The following is a 13079-nucleotide window of genomic DNA, read 5'->3' on the forward strand; positions in this document are numbered from 1 at the left end:
GGAAAAATATGTCTGCACAAAAATGCCAAAGGCGACGTGCTACCGAAATATTATATACTGCGTTCACTATATAGCATAAGAGATCGCCTTGTTCGCAACACGAAGGATGCGAAATTCATCTGAATGAACCAAATCACTGCTGTTGGTGCAGCCCACTGTCATAAAAAGCTCCGAGTTCGCTTTGTACACAGCTGTGTCTATAGCGTGTCAAAGGGTTGTCGAAAAAAGAAAAATCTTACGGAAAGTAAAAGCATGACTTCTTAACCATGTGAGCAAAACCGACCGTGCTTTTTGTTCTTTTTTGTCAGCCATGTTACGCCCATATCTGCTTGACCGACTTAGGTCTTTCATGTTGAAGTACAACTTCAGAGGAGATTCGTCATGCGTCCTGTCTTTTTCTCTTGTTCAGGTATGGCTGGTATGCGAGCTTAACGTCCCGGAGCGCCACATGGGCCATGTAGGGTAAGGCGCCGGATTAATTTAGACCACCTGGGGTTCTCTAACGTGCTCTAACATCGCATACAATGCAGGTGTCTCTGCATTTCGCCTCTATAAAAATATCGCTGCCACGGCCGGGGTCTAACCGGCGACATTGGAATCAGCAGACGAACGGGAAAGCTGCTGAGCCACCACAGCGGCTTTTGCCGTGTTAAGCGGCGTTTCTAGACGACTGAACAAGCACTCGCGGGCCCTATCTTGGCTCCTGCAGCCTTTTCCATCCATGAAAACACAAGGACGCTGGTGCACTACGAGTTTAGTGCTCATTAAGCAGCCACAAATGTCCAAAATTATTGCGCACTCACGCTTCACAGTGCGCCTCCTAATTTTTGCATAAAAACACAACTGTACCCTTAGCCTGTCATGCTGTCATCAAAAGCTGTCAGCTTGTCATGAAAATGCTGTCTTCAATACGATCACTCTGGTATCATACCTGTAAGAGTTCCTCACAAAACGTGCGGCTCCATTTTGAACAGATTCGGATTACCTGTACTTACCTGTGTTTTATCAGTGTAATGGAATTAGGATCCCAGACTGCGGCAGCATGCTCTAGGATAGAACGAACATTGGTAAAATATAAACTTTTCATAATGTCATGAGGGACAGCCCTGAAATTTCGCTCGATAAAATTAAGCTCAGGGCCTGCTTTTATAGTTACATATTATACGTGTATATTCATTGTGAGGTTTGAAGAAAAATAATGGCAAGGTATTTAGCATTACCGGTGAAAGTTAATTTCTCTGTATCCAAGTGTAGCAACTATAAAGCATGGGCGTGCAAATCGAATGCTCCGGAATAAGCAGGGCTCGGGAAAAAAAATTGAAGAGAAATATCGGATGCGCAAATTCTTTAGAATTAACATATCTGAGGTCGAGGACACTTCTCATTTTTTCGACGGAGGTGATTTTATTGCAATTTTTTTTCAAACCTGCGGGCGAGCGTCTGAACGCTTAAAGCTTACTTTTCTACCAGCTCTTTTCTTAGTTCTTTGATTTCCTAAAAAACAAAAGAGTGCCCGAAAAATAGAGGGGGGGGGGGGGGGGGGGGCTGGTTGGAGGTCACCATCGGCGAATAAGCGCGAGCCAATTGTACAATTTAAAACTAGGCGTGATTCTTCCTGGGATGTGACCGAGACCATGTTTTCAGCCTCCATCCTGTTTCAACTGAGCATCCCTGTAAGCCGCGAAAATCACCAGCGCACAAGCTGGCACGAGGCATCTTATCACTTGTGCCGCAAGGAATATCATGCAGCATGTATCGTCGTCAGCCTCTGAAGAAAACTATTCGATCTTTTCTTGCGGCGGCTTTGCCTGCATGCCGCATATCACTTTAAACCTGTCATCAGTGTCTCAGTCGTCCCAAATGAACGAAATTTCCCTTTAGTTTCCTAGCCACAGCGGAGAGCGATGTACGGAAGTGCCTGTGAGGGGGTGGCACTACGCGTGCCCAGAGAGAGTTGCGGGTATCGAGGCACCCTACAGGGATGAAGAGCTAGAGTGCATTACACTCCATTCGCCCCAGTGTGGGAGACGAAGACCCATCAACTCCGCTGCAGTTCTGCCTTTTTTTTTTTTCATAAGGGAATGCGGAACTAGAGCAACTTCACTCATTTAGACCCTGCGACTACAGAATACGCGAGCGACGTGGCGTTAATTCATATTAGTAATTTGTGCCCAAAGGCCCTCGCTGTAGAATGCTTTCTCTTTAAAAGACCAGCGTGACTGTTTCCAACCAGTATATAGTGCTGGAATATAGATAACGGCGCGGTAAAAACTTGGGTTGCTCAAATATTTCTGTGATCACCAGCATGCTTCAACACCTCTGGTCTAATTTTATTCTGTTCGGTCTGTCCGCAAGCGAAAGTCGTGATGTACAGTGCCACAGAAGCGCAAAAGCATAACAGGCTATTGCCGTCATGCCGACTAAATGCCGGAATCGATGTAACGCCTGAAAAATTGGAGGAGACACTTAAGCTCTGCCTTAAGAGTAAGACGCGATAGCGTAGTGGGTTAATTCCCATATATGCGGAACTGGTCATTCTCTACCTAAAATTCACAGATCCCTGGGAGTTCTCACACCCCTCCTGGCGCAGTGGTGCAGCGGTTGAATGATGCTCCATTATCTTGCAATGACAGGTGCTCCCAGCGGAGGTCCTTGTGCGACCCAGGTTGCTCTTTCCGTGTGACCCATCATTTATTTAACTGCCACCTGCCACGGTGGGTAGTTTGCTCACTATCTGGTGGGCAGGTTGTGTTGACGCCCCAAAGTCACGTGACTTATAGGTGGCCCACCTGCCTCATAGGTTGCTCTCGGGGCACCACCTGTCAGAGCAAGGCTCGCGATTTTTCACTCACAACGCCGACACCGGATTTTTTCTGCAATGGGGCCTTTCACGTTACCGCGTTAAAAGACGTGATAAGACCGAGAGACTAACGAAGTGCGTAATAGATGTAAATGGTCGCAACGAATAAAATACACTATATTGATCCGGTGTCACCGCGAGAATTGCTCGAAAGATACTATGACCGTGAACTAATTAGAGGACTTTCAGAAAAAAAAAACAATTTCTTTGGGAAGGAGCCAGTTAGAGTTAACGAGCAGCCAATTTGTTTTGATTAAGAGCCCACAGTCGTTTTATGTTAAAGTGATGGTTCAAGGCTCGAGGAATTCAAGCACCAGCTAGGCTGCTGGCAAACTGCACACCAGTGTCCAACGCGTTCGCAAACGGGTCAGCTGTCATTCTATTCCGAGGAAAAAAGAGTCACAATTGAATTGCCATTTCACTTGCAGGTCACTGGTGATCTTACTAGTGAGTGCATTTCGACTCTCCGGCAAACGAATAAGTTGGAATTCATTCGAACACTGGCACGGAAAGTATTCTTGATGCGGGTTTGCCACTTGACACCCTGATTGCTTGTCCTGTCCCTGTCACAAATGCCCACAGATTGCCAGCGATGTGAAGTCAAGTGCCGAAGTGAATATTATGGGAGCACATAGCATACTAGCACTGAGCATATGACACTAGCGTGATCATGAGACTACAAGATTAATCTCCTTTGAGGTTCGTTCTTTCTTTCGTTTTGTTCCGACAGCTGTAAGTCCGCTACAAACAATTTATGCCTATAGGAGGGTAGTTGGAATGGGAAAAGTTGCTACAGCAGTCTTACGAAAACTGACCGTATGAACCATATTAACTGGGACCGCATGTTTGAGCCTCATGCCTCAGTTTAACGCCCGAACTATATCCGGGCTTCGTCCTGCTTATAAAAAAACAATACACAATAGGAATGGAAGTCTGCGCAGATTTGTGCTAAGAAATTGTTACGTCCTGAAATGAGTTTTAACTTTTAAGTGGCCCTTAGCACTCGCTAGGGTGATCTCCACAGCCTCTGAGAAGAAAAAGAAGGGTTTTGCATAAAAAGCTGCAGTCTACCATCTCTTCGACTGCTTCGACGTAACCACCCACTGCCGCTTCAGCATTTCCCCTCCTCCTCCCCCCCCCCCCCCCCCCCAAAAAAAAAGCGCTAGTGCAGCTTTCAAGCGCATATCTCTAGCATTCGACATACTTGCGTTTTCAAATCCAGTACTTCAGTGCATGTCCAACAGACAGTATCAGAACGTCTCCAACTTGTTTTTTTTTTCTTCTTTTTCAAGTAAGAAACAAAAAAATTTTCTCTTTTAAAGAATAAAGGATACTGCAAGCAAGTTTTCTAAGCTTTTACTGTCTGCTATACAGTATATCCTTCGCCCCCGTTGGTGTATTCTTATTTTTAACACATTGCGCTACTTGCGCCTCATTAGCAACTGGGAAATTATGTTATCGAGGAAATACACCGCAAATACATACAGAAGAGTTTTTAATTCGAGCCGTTAACCATTCTATGATCAAAAATTCGTGGAAATCCCATATTTTACCGCTAGTAAGGGCTGTGGAATGAAGAAGATGATTCAGCACCTCCACCAACGACGACGAAGCGCTTGTGCCGCCGGTCGGATGCTCGTGCTGGAGAACTGCCGCTTGTGTGCCGGTCTCTCGCCTCGCTAGTTCTTAGACTACTTGCGCTAGGGTATTCGTCGCCGGCGCTTTCAACGGACCAATAAACCGCTCTTCACTGTTTAAACTAACATAAAATCCAACGCTCTTTATGGTCAACGTATGAGCAATCAAGCTAATATTATAAATTACACCAAGCGAAATTCCAATCTGCAACTAGCGACCAGTCTTTCTGGCGACTTTTGCTCTGGCACTAATTTTTACTCGACTTCGGAAATTTTGATTAACGCTCACGTAAGGCCGAATAATTATTTAAGCCCAATAGTTTCGGGAACGTGCATAAGAGATAGAGTAAAACGCTGTGATTTGTTTTAGAGAAAATCAATGATGGAAGGGACACCTTCCAGGACACCTGACATGGGATGATCCACGGGTGATGTTCGTAGTATTCTTTTTGCAGAAGATTCAGAGGTAACAGCAAGATCATCAACGGTGCCCCAGCCAGATAACTGAAGCTCGGAGTACAAGTGCGAAAAAGATATTTGAAGCCTCAGCTGCGCGGAAGCCTTAATGCCATTTCTTTTAACTATTGAGACGCTAAAAATGCAAAACGCTTTCTTCCGGGACGTGATGGTGCGCTCATAGTCCCACCTCGACTCGTGGCTCCTAGACTTTTTCCTCGGTGCCTTAGCGAGTCATTAGCGCGAGCGAATGACGTCACGTATGACGCCGCGCAGCGAATTACGACGGCGCACTGGCCGCTACTGCGCTCGCCGCCGCCACCTTGTTTCGGTTTCGCCCGCGCCTCCCGCCGCGCTTCCGCGCGCCTCGATTTCCGCCTTTCCCCCTTTCACGCGGGCCGCCGCCGCAGCAGCGCGACGTTTTCCTTCCCGTTCAAGGCACTCGGCCGGAGAGAAAGAGGGCGAGGAGAAGGGGAGAGGAAAAAGGAGAGCGGCGGTGCCTTTTGTTGTCGCTGGCTGCTGCAACGGCGAGTAGTACGCGCACATAGTGCCAGTGTGCATCGGCTCGCGGACAGCACGCGCGCGTACCGGCCGCCTCGCAGCGCCCGGTCAGACGGCCGCCCAACGTGCGTCACTCGGTCCAACGTGGACCGCGCGAGACGACCGACTGCGGAGCCTCGCACCGCCATAGGAGCCCCAGGCGTCGACTGCCCCCGTTCAGCGACTGGCTGCCTCGTGCCCCGGTACAGAGACGCGTCTCCCCGGGTCTCCTCGCCTTGGGCTCGATCGTCCGTTCTTCGACTGCCCCAAGCCGTGCAGCCAGAACCTCAACCATTTCCTAAAGGAAGCGCTCCCTGTTCTGGAGCCGCTGCCCTTCGGCATCCTCCTCTTCTGGTATGGTCGGATTGTGCTGAGAGACGGTACACGAACAGTGCGTGGTCCTTTTATCCTTGAGAGGTAATCGAGCGGCCTTCGGTAAAAGAGACGGCGAGTTGGATTTTCGACGCGCGAGTGCTCGACCATCGTCATCCGATTGGAGTGTCCGTTTTTTTTGTGTTTTTCTGTTTTCTGGATTGATTGCGCCTGGACCAGACATTCGACATCGTTGTGACAGCGACTTGGCTCTCAGTGGATACTCAGAGGGCGCGAACTGTAGGCAAGAAGGAAACTTACTGGAGCAGTGCGTCAGAAGAGACTCCCTTGGATTTTTCTTACGCAGCTTCGTGGTGAGTAACCTATTTTCCCCTTAGGCATGCCGACCTGCTTAACTACTCAAGCCCACGTGCATTGTAAACATCACGATGCTGGAGCCGCTTGTAAAACGTGTTGATAACGAATATATTGCACATATTTATGGGTGTGAAAGTTTGTAAAACGAACATTGCCTTGTTCTTTTTGCAAAATTTCATGCAGCAGTTCGTGTCAGCGGTATAATGGCTATAACAAAGGGAATATTGATGGCTTTTTAAGCATCAGGTATTGATTCTTAGACGCAACGGGTTCCCCGTAACAGCCTTGTCGGTAATATTGGCTTTTCTTGAACTTAAGTAACTTGCTGGTTTAATTTATAGACTGTTCTGTGTGCATGATATGGCACTCCCTGCATAATAGCTTACTAATGCCAAAACATCGCGCAACAAGTATTTTCAGTATAGTAAGCCTGGACTTATTTTTTGCGCAATTTTGGCCATAATTATTAGAAACATTAAGCACTTTAAGGATTCTCAATTTCTAGAATTGCTAAAACATTTCAGCACTTCATTCCCGCAGAGCGCACAGCACAGGCCAAAAATCTCGATAGGTCAAAAAATAAACAGCGCAATTAAAATAAGGACACTTTCAGTCCTGCCGTTTCACTACGCTCCAACCTACTCCAAGCTTCCTGGGTCGCACCAACTTCTGAAACAGCGAGAAGTCATCGCCAAGTAGAGACCTGCATATCCGTGCGTGCATTCAGACCACAAGCATGGTGAGACGGGGTCTTGACACCCTGTTCAACTCACCTCGCTATGGAATCCTTGGCCAATTCGTACAGTTGATCCGCTGAAAACAAACAGGTTCGCGCAACGCTGCTTATAGGTGAACCTGAGCAGAGTATACCAATGATTTTGAGCCAGTGTTCAAGCAGGACGTTGTATGTCGCGCGCTGTGTCCATTCAAGGCCGCGCCGAATTGCTAGTCGCGATGGCAAGCACTTCCGCACAGCTCATACGGGCGGGCACAAATGAAGGTCTCGCACGGACGGCCTTGCCCGGAAAGGCACAAAAGCAAGGGAAAGACTGGAATAATCAAACAAAGAACCCCATGGCCAACAAGAGGACAGCGGAAATGCCGGTGCTAGCTCATCCGCCGCCGGCATACTCCCCTTTTAACCTCAGTTTGCGTAATGATAGGGCTGTTGATATTCAGCGAAAGCGATGGTCATTGCTTGATACTGAATGAACAGTTTAATTTTGCGCGGATATATGTGAAATATTTGCAAACTTTCCTACAGAGAAAAACTTTCGCTTCAATCAGCTTGATGGGAGCGAAAGTTTTTCTCTGTAGGAAAGTCGAGTACTTGATGTGGCAACCGTGCAGCCGATCTGTTGGGAACAGGCGTTTTTAAGCACTCAAGATATGGTTCGCTTTCAGTTCTTCTTGCACTCGATATAACTCTGCATTCGGACGCACAACACTAATAATGAACGAGAGAGATGGAGCTTTAGTGGGCCGGTGAGTATATACAGCTGGAAACTTGGTTTATAATGTGCTCTGTAAGCCCTACTTGCAACCATTTTTTTTTATTTATTGAATGCGACCAAGCGTCTTTATCAATGTCTGCGAGAACTGATCAGAAATGACGTGTTGTTCTCTAAACAGAGAGCAGGTCCTACAGTCTTACTATGTTAAAAAATTGTACTTCTGCATTTTTTTTTATATTTATAGCGACGTATGCGAATGGCAAAACTGAAATGCACACATACCGTCTAAAATATTAGCTCGCAAGGTGCACTTTGCACCAGCCTTAACAACGTCTCAAATGTATGGGTGTCAGTGAGAAGCGTGGAATTAGGACGTCGGGTCGGGTGCCGCTGTTCGATACAATAGCACATTTAGAGCTGAAGAAAACGTGCATTAACTGCCCTTAACTATGGTACGCAATACTGCCATTGCCGATACAAATAATTTCTAAGGCGTCCGAAGAGGTTATCAGGGCACAGCAGAGCTCGGACTAGGGGCTCCAACAGGCCGTCCTCATTGGGCAGCAGGTGAGGCGATGACGCTACCCGTCAGCGCGAACTGTAGAGGAACGCAAGCACGGAATGAACGAAAACATTTGTTACTTTATGTAGCCCTTTCTTGGGCAACGCGCGGGTGCACCTTCGCGCGGCGGCCATCCGTCCACTGCCGCCGTAGCGCTATCTATCCCGCTGAAGGCGCAGCCTGCAAGCCGCGCGAAGACCTCTCCGTGCACTAGTGCGCGATAAAGCTCGCAAATCACATGTGTGGCTTTGCAGAAGATATACATCTGGTCAGTTATTCAATCAAAAGAAATTCAGAGGGGCACTCTGTTGACCCAAAATGCGGTGAGGCGGAAGCCTTAAGCGCGGTGTTGCTGCTTGTGTCACTGATGTGTGGTCAAGATGTTAATTAAATACATAATTGTTTGGGATCTTTAGTGCTGGAGACACTGGAGGGCGTTTGGGAGGCATCCTTCTGATTCGACGCCTTTCTACAAACAGACTCCAGCTTACTAGACAAGAACTACATATGCGTTGGCAGAAAGTAGCGTAGCCATTAGTAGCGTAGACATTAGCATAGCCCGTCGTGCACGAAGATTTTTTTATGCGAAGCATACTACTTTTGGCTACCACTTCAGCCCTTCACCGTGGTTATGCGCCTCCAAATCACGTGATACATGACGTCACACCACGTGACACGATGACGTAACGACAATGCAGAAACGGGGGCCCACCACGCGCCGTCGCTGTGGTTGTGCGCCTCCAAATCACGTGACACGATGATGCCACACCACGTGACACGATGACGTCACGGCAGTGCAGAAACGGGGGCCCACCACGCGCCGTCGCTGTGGTTGTGCGCCTCCAAATCACGTGACACGATGATGCCACACCACGTGACACGATGACGTCACGGCAGTGCAGAAACGGGGGCCCACCTCGCGCCGTCGCTGTGGTTGTGCGCCTCCAAATCACGTGATACATAACGTCACACCACGTGACACGATGACGTCACGACAGTGGAGAAACGGGGGCCCACCTCGCGCCGTCGCTGTGGTTGTGCGCCTCCAAATCACGTGATACATGACGTCACACCACGTGACACGATGACGTCACGACAGTGGGGAAACGGGGGCCCACCTCGCGCCGTCGCTGTGGTTGTGCGCCTCCAAATTACGCGACACGATGATGCTTCGCATTCTCCAGGCTTAACCAAGTTAAGCCTCAGCATTCTTCTTTTTCTGGTCTGACAAGAAAAGTATGACACATCTGCTGACAACTTTCTGCTGACAACGTTCTGTAGACAACGATGAGGCATTAAAGGCTTTCGCCTTAATATAGCCTGACAAACATTTTAGTGACGACGTTTGTATATTCTATATACGATAATATAGGAGAGTATATATGATGCGGCAGAAGAAACTGCGGAAGTTGTAGCGACATTACCACTCCCCGCCACACGCACACACTTTAGTGCTGCTGCTTAAAAGCATGAAGTGGCTAGAGTTGTTCGGTGTGACAAGCAGACTGGATGATGCGCAGTTTTATTCACCACCGATTCTCACCAAGAAGACTTCATGCAAATTAATTAAACAGTCGCACCAAGTCCGCAGTTCTATAGCACCCCTCTGAGGGCCCTCTTCCCAGAGAGTTATACTAGGCCCTCGCCTCCTGGTGGAAATTTTCAAATTTCACATTTTCAGCCTTTAACTAGTTAGCCCGGCCGCCCGTTCGAAAAATCTAAACGTCATGAAATGCGAGAATGTTGGAAGTTTTCTCATTGCGAATCAAATACCCTCGATTCTCTTAACGCATCGAACAGTGCATGCTTAAAATTACTCGAAATGAAACTAATCCGTCCTAATGATTTCGAATAATTGACACGAAGTTCGAAAAAGCCACATCAAAGGGTTTTTTTTTTTGTCATGGCTATTTCAAATACACGGTCTACTCCGACACCGCGCATCATACAACTGCGATTTGTCTGTGCGGGAATGGTTCAGCGTCGCGACGCCGCCTATTTGTGTGCGGTCGTTGATAATGCTCACGCGCATGGCCTTCAAGAATGGGCGAAGCGACACGGTTCAGCCAGGTTTACCAAACCCTGCCTTCATGCCCGATATCGGACGACATGGCTCAAGCTCTCGTCCCTCTAATCAACTCAGATTTCACGCTAGTGTTTTAGCTGTCGTCTTCAGTAGCAAAAGGCAACTTTCCTACGTGTATGACATGATGGTTATAGAGTGAATATACTGACTTCGTGTTGTGTGCCACTTCTCGAGATTATTGTTGCATCTTTCGACAGATACAGATTTGATGCCGCGACCTATAGCGCCGGCGCTAGCGTTTCGCTGAACTTACGTTTAGAGCAAACATTCGCACAGGTGATCACGCAAATACTTGATTCGTGATCGATTCAGTTCTTGTACTATTCGATTTGTACTCAGTTTGGGTTTGGGTTTTTAACTACACTACGGATCTAAGACTCGGTTTCGAAGAAGTACTAATTCCACAACGCTACACTCCCCCCCCCCCCCCCCCCCCCCGCACACACACACACACGATTCTGAAGGTGCCTTGCATGTCACTATGCAAACCCACACTCGTTGCCTTGGCTCTGGGGGGTAATGATCGACAGACACCATTCAGTAGTAACAATAGCTCATCTTTGGACGAGCCCACTAGAGGATTCCAGGCTAAAAGTTTTTCCATTGGGCAAAGTGGTGTTTCTGTGCTGGGCCATGCCTTAAAAATTGCCTATTATAATAAGCATGGACGCAAATTACTGCCAAAGCAATCTTTATATTTGTGAAAAAGCTTAACCAAGGCGGCTGAAGAGAAGATGCACGCATATATGTCATATTTCTGACTAATATTTTAGTTCGAATAATTCAAATTTCTTTCATTCATTGTACAAAGCGTAAACAACGCACAGGAAAGAAAAAAAATCATTGTTACTGGACTCAAAAACATCGACGCATAAGGTTTCCAGAAGTTTCACTTGCGAAACGCTGCACCATGCCTAGCTCTCGCGCAGTGCAGCCAGTTTGGGAAGTTTTTAAGCCACTTTGTAGACCTCTTATGGAGCACTCGATGGTAAGCGATGGCATGTTTAGGTTTTCAAGTTCAATAAAGTTAACGAATGAAATTTGTTGCTTGAGATATCGAAAGCGGACACTGACTTAAAATATGGCACAGTGTGTCAGCGCGACTAGCCAGATACTGCTGTTTTGTTTTCTTCCCTCCTTTCCTTCCTTCTTTCTTTCTCTCTCTCTCTTTGTTTCTTCGACCTTCAAGCGGAAGAAGGCCAAGCATGCACGTGAACGCACAGCCACCAAAACGGGCAACTGGGAGGCCCAACCGGGCAGCCGCATGTGAAACATGGAAATGGGTCTGCCACTCCGGACCTCTCGGCCGCTTACGCCAATCAGCTTTCGCTCATTAGTACGTTAAGTCGGTAAGTTTAGATCTAAAAGTTTTTTTTCGTTGCGCTTGGTTAGGTCCACCGGGTTCTTCGACGCACCCCAGAGGAACTTTAAAGGTCATACGAATCTAGCAGTCCACCGAGTAGCTCCAACAGGCGACAAGTGGGCAGACCAAAGGAGTACGGCGCCGAACGCTGAACCGGTCGAGTAGGAAGCATGGCGCTCTGCGAGTCGAACCTTCTTGATTTTGTTTTTCCCGGCCTCATAAACTCGAAGCAAGCGGCTATGCAAGCTCATTCCGGGGTCGCGCCTGCGTGGAAAGCGACGGAGCCTGAGCACCGCCAGCGTGCGAAAGGCACCATGCATGGCGTGCCTGTTTCTCTGTTATGCCTTGGCTCGTCGTAAAAAGTACGCGCCGGCCAGGGTGTCCGTGAGGTCTCCGAAGCGGGTGCCGGCTTTGTCTTCGTCGTTTCGAACGGAGGCCCGTTCAGAGGTGCCTCAAAAACCGTTACTCTCTCCTCACCCCCTTGGCTCACCGCGCAGGGGGGTTAGGTAGGTAGGTATGAGGCACGCATTCAGTGGTGCTCATAAACTTCTCACTGCAGGAAGTGTACTTGCCTTGTCCACTGGCATATGCAAATGCACTGGACAGCAAGAAGATCATAACCTTGGTGTGGGTAAAACTACAAATTATAAAGCGCCGTCAGTACCAGTCCGTCTAGGCAAACAGCGGAAGGCACGTACTGGACGACAGTTGCAGGGCTGCGCGCTTACGCGCTTTAATAGCGCCATCGCGTCCAGTGCAAAAACGTGACTGATTATTTTTTACCGGCGCCTACGCTCGAAGAGTCTGGAGTGCTAGTGGGGCTGGTGCAGTTTATTGTGAGCACTCGTAGTCGCAGAACGTAGTCAATGTAGCCATATAGGGCACCCAATTTTCGTTTTAATCTAAATTTTAAATTGCAGTTTTTGTTCGGCACACAGGGTTATGGCCCTTCAGGTTACTTTTCGGTGCATCGTTGCTTTTAATATCAGATTTTTAAACGTGAAAGGTGCTTTCGAGGTCTTCTCAACATGAAATTATATACTTGCTGAGGGCGTAGCTTCTGAGAGGCCGAAAAAAAAAGGCAGAAGAGCGGTTATTTCTGTTTATCCTTCAATAGGTGGTTGTGTACATGCAGGTTTTCTCGTCCATTTGGTGTTTTTCGCAGTTCCTTTTCTTAGTACTGGACATCTTTCCGCTGTTCAACGGCAGCTCACAAAGCTGAATGGTGTTCACTTATTCATTCATTTATTTTCATGATAATAAAAATTTGCTTTTTGTGACTGTGTTGACGTTCGTTCGGAAGAAAAATATTTATTGAGAAATACGGAGTTCAAAATTAAATATTTTTTTTCCGCAACACGATTGAAACTGGTGACGTAGATGATGGCTTCGAGTTCGTTAAGGACTTCGTGATCAGGGATGGCGGTGGGG

At 47.7% G+C, this 13079-nt stretch overlaps 1 protein-coding gene across 1 annotated transcript in view; it reads left to right on the forward strand.

Moving 5' to 3' along the window:
• Window positions 1-5869: 5869 nt before the first annotated feature.
• The window catches only part of LOC149355296 (uncharacterized), a 285681-nt gene continuing 278471 nt past the window's right edge, over window positions 5870-13079 (forward strand). The window contains exon 1 of the mRNA XM_089583749.1: window positions 5870-6179. The gene's annotated coding sequence lies outside the window, so the exon portion shown is untranslated. The remainder of the gene's footprint in view (window positions 6180-13079) is intronic.

Source organism: Amblyomma mixtum, chromosome 3 (genome assembly GCF_055824585.1).
Source record: "Amblyomma mixtum isolate Tamu chromosome 3, ASM5582458v1, whole genome shotgun sequence".
Classification (NCBI taxonomy): Eukaryota; Metazoa; Arthropoda; class Arachnida; order Ixodida; family Ixodidae; genus Amblyomma; species Amblyomma mixtum.